Source organism: Silene latifolia, chromosome Y, assembly GCF_048544455.1.
Source record: "Silene latifolia isolate original U9 population chromosome Y, ASM4854445v1, whole genome shotgun sequence".
Classification (NCBI taxonomy): domain Eukaryota; kingdom Viridiplantae; phylum Streptophyta; class Magnoliopsida; order Caryophyllales; family Caryophyllaceae; genus Silene; species Silene latifolia.
Window position 1 is genome coordinate 96,006,279 of NC_133538.1, and position 4,491 is coordinate 96,010,769.

Below are 4,491 nucleotides of genomic sequence, written 5' to 3' on the forward strand. Positions count from 1 at the left end.
ACGGACACTATCCGTCTATACGTATAGACGGATACCACTTCTCCTCACAAATTCCCGTTTGCCATAAAGTGGGAAGCACATGGGGGTGCCCCACCTTGTCCCCCCTATCCATTTTGTTAGAGGTCTTTACCCGTCTGTTCGCCCCACCCGTCTATACCAAGACCTATTGTATGTTAAAAATATACTCCTCAATTTCAGTCATTTATTTACCTCTAATTTTAGTAGAAAGACTAAACAAATGGTAGGAGACCACCGTTATTGAGTGACAAGTAGATAATAGGTTATATGGGTGATAAAATTCCCCTTCAAATATAATATAAAAAGGTAAACAAATGAATTAGACACACATAAATATAATACATAAACAAATGACCGGAAATGGTGGGAATAGAAAGTAATGCACAAAGCATTATTATTAGAATATGTATATGTATATATTCTAATAATTATATAAGGACAAATTTATCAAATCCATTTACGACAATAAAATAAAATGAGCGAATTTTATGTTATGTACGCCTTCAAATATAATATAAAAAGTTAAACAAATGAATTAGACACACATAAATAGAATACGAAACAAATGACCGGATACGGTTGAGTTCGGGTCGAGTGAGTTTGTGTTGGGTTGGTTAATTTTGGATTTCGAGTCTGTATTGATAAAATGGTGGGGCAATTTTCGAGACAAATGGGTTGCGTTGTTTAAGTTCGGGTCATTATTGATCAATGATTAAGAGAGAAAAATGTATGTTTAGTATTATTACTTATTTTTAGTTTAATTTTAATGATTGATTCTTTATTTTAACGTAAATAATACAAAGTATGCTTTTAAATTATTTATTTCATGCTTTTTTCCAATTAGAATCATGTTTTGTCGGATCATTTCCGGCTTTGGAGGTTTCGGGTCAAGTCATTTAGAGTGGGGTCATTTCGGGTCAACAAAGCCCGGATCACGTTCGGGTCGGTCGAGTCAATTTGGTATTAGGTCACAATTAGGGGTTGTAGTTCGAGTCAATTTCAGATCTTGGGTCAGTTTTTACGAGTTGGGTCTATCGAATTAGATTTGACATGTCGGTATAAAGACAATGGAATTCGCGGGGCAAGCAATGAGGGTCGGTCATAATAAAGTTTACAAGTCATTTTTGGATGTAATTGAAGGTAAAGAAGTACGATTTCGTGAGAGTTTATTTGGTAAACGGGTTGATTATTCCGGTAGTTCCGTCATTGTCATAGGGGCATTACGATTTAGAACAAAATTAGAGCTGAGTCGAGCAACCAGATGAACTTTAATGTATTGGAAAACGATCGTTTGTTAACTATATTTAAGAAAGATTTTGTAAAGTGATTGGAGAATGGTTTTAAACATTATTCCCGTGGTGAATAATTAATCCCTAGATATTATGCTTTTGTCCTATGTATTTTATTTGATCCGTTGTTAGTTTAAGACGGAGTATTAGAATATAGAACATAAACATTGATATGCCAACGGGGTAGGAAAATCATTTTATACATCTTTACTTAAATGCGTATGAGAACGTAAACATTAATACGTCAATGGGGTAGGAAAATAACATGTGTCGCATTGTAATAGTTTCACTTTGTGTAATTGTTGTGTATTAACAATTGGGTAAATAAAATATGAAGTTTCATACTCCCTTTGAGTCCTTTCGTCCCGATCATTCGTTTGCCTTTGGTTTAGACACAAATGCCAAGGAAAGAGGAATGGTCAATTATTAAATAACAAGTTAATCAAATTGAGTGTAGAGTATCAAATTGCTTATCAAATACATTCTTAAAATATAAACGCACATAATTGATTGAGACAACCCAAAATGGAATAAGCAAACAAATGAGTGGGACAAAGGGAGTTTCATATAAGGAGTTACTTATCCATTGTTTTACACAATTCGAGTTTAGACCTGAATTTGGGTGTCGGGTAGGGTTATTCGAATCAACGCAATTTTGACAAGTCTAAGTTATGTGCCTTATAAACGCAATTTCAACGCAATTTTGACAAGTCTAAGTTACCTTAGCCGCATACTTCGACTACTTGCCAATAACTAAACTTATCAAAAGTCGAGAAAAAAATCATAGTATTTTGAATAAAAAAATCATATATCAAAAGTGCATGGGTAGTAGACAAAGTGAAATTTTCTAAAATTTAATAATTACTAAATCCAAAAAAATATGTAAGTCCTTACTTTTAATAATGCTTTCCGTTTCCACCCGTGCAGTGCACGGGTTCAAAAACTAGTGTAAAACTAATGATAAATTCGAACGTATCTACTACATTAGTAATAAAGCATTGCAGTTTAGCCTAAAAGTGGAACGTCGTTGAAAAATGGTCAAGTTAGAATAGTCATTTTCTAAATAACAACGGTTAAGAAGCATTTTTCTTTGAATAATAAGCATGGCAACATTCTTTAAGCATAATCATATAAGTTACCTATCTACAAGCTAAGAACAATCAATGTCCTACTCTTTTCTAATGCATAATCCCTCCAACAAATGTGACAAAAGTTAAATAGTTTTGAGATGCTACAAATTAAATTAAAAGAAAGTATTTGACGATTGCTCAATGTATTAAACTATTATTGCTATAATTAAAATGTTTTCAAAACAACAATCTCAATCAAAATAAATATTCAGAAATTATTTCTTGATATTATCCGGCCAACGGCCGGGCATGAATTCTAGTATATATACTTAAAAGAGAAACTTTTCGAACGATATCATTGGTTTATAGCTTTTGTTCAATAAATAATTTGGCTTAGTTTACAAGCATGTATGTTGGAGATTGCAAGCAAAAAAGAGAGCAAGCACAGTTGATAAGTAAGTGTCTAATGTGTTGGAAGCTTGGGATGAAGAACCAGCACAATGCTTAAGTGATGTTTGGCTTAGTCTACAAGCATGTATGTTGGAGATTATTAAGCTAAAAGGACACAATAATTATAAGGTACCACATCTGAAGAAAAAAGCACAAAGATTGGCTGGAACCTTACCAAGAAATTTAGTTGCAGATGAAGCAATAGTTAGGGAATGTCTTACTCATTTACATGTAAATGGCAAGGATGCAAACTTAGATGAAATAAGTGTGCCTCTTGCCTTAACTAATCCCATTTAGATGAGTGTTTATAACTTAAACATTATAAACATACAATGTTTAAGGCATAAACATCATTAGGGTTTGGATTTATTTTGTGCTAATAGACTATGTATTTTGTGATGAGCAATGTTTGAAATGAAAATGATTAAGCTCTCAAAACAGTAAGCATTTTTATCACTGAGCTTTATGTCCACACAAGAAATGTCTTCTGAAGCCATATACACAGAATATATGGTGGAATCAATTCTTATATGAAAACAGAATGACATGGAAGCTCTCAAAGCATTAAGCTTTATTATCACTGAGCTTCATATTTATGCAGTGTTCAGTTTAAATGTCAGCTGAAAAATTTCATTAAGCTTCATATTTATGCAATGAGACATCAACTCTCAGGCCTAAGAATGGCCTCATCATTGAGATGTGTCAAGTAATAAAGCCTACTTCACACACACACACAATATTCTGGTAGACCATGCTCGTCAAATAGAGTAGTAGCATCAGTAAGTAAGGCAACAAAGAAAGCTCTCAAACCATTAAGGAACGTTCATCATAGAGCTATACCATCTATATTTGACATAAACGAGCACACACACCCATTCAATTGTACAGCGCGTGGTGGCTTAATTACTTGTAGTTATTGGCCACTTACCATTCAAGTGTCTTTAAAAACCTAACTGCTCTCAAAGCATTAAGCTATATCATCATTGAGCAAACTAGTAACAGAAAATTCAGTCATTGTAATTTACTCAACAGAAGCAAATTCAGTAGCAACAGAAAATTCTACTACCAATTAAACTAACAGCAGACAAATCCAGAACATTATACAAAGTATTTTTCAACTAAGATGAACTACTAACAATTTATTCAATCATTGTAATTTATTCAAATGAAGCATATTCAATACCAACACAAAATTCTACTACCAATTAAACTAACAGCAGACAAATCCCAGCAACATTATACAATATTTTTCAACTAAGATGAACTACTAACAATTTATTCAATCATTGTAATTTATTCAAATGAAGCATATTCAATACCAACACAAAATTCTACTACCAATTAAACTAACAGCAGACAAATCCCAGCAGCATTATACGGAGTACAATATTGTTCAACTGAAATTATGATAATAACAGTTAAAGTAAGTAATTCAGAAGTATACCAATACCAGAGACGTCTATCCCCACATATTCATCGTGTTCATCAAACTCCGTCTCTTCAACATAACAACCTAAATCAACCGGATCTAGGGAGCTATGAGTAGGTTCCTCAACCTCCGTCTCTTCAACCCGACTCCCTTTCTCCTCCATGTCATTACCGATCTCTTTTATTTCTTTCAAAGGCCCTTTCTGGTTATCTTCCTCTAAGTCCTCCTTCTTTCT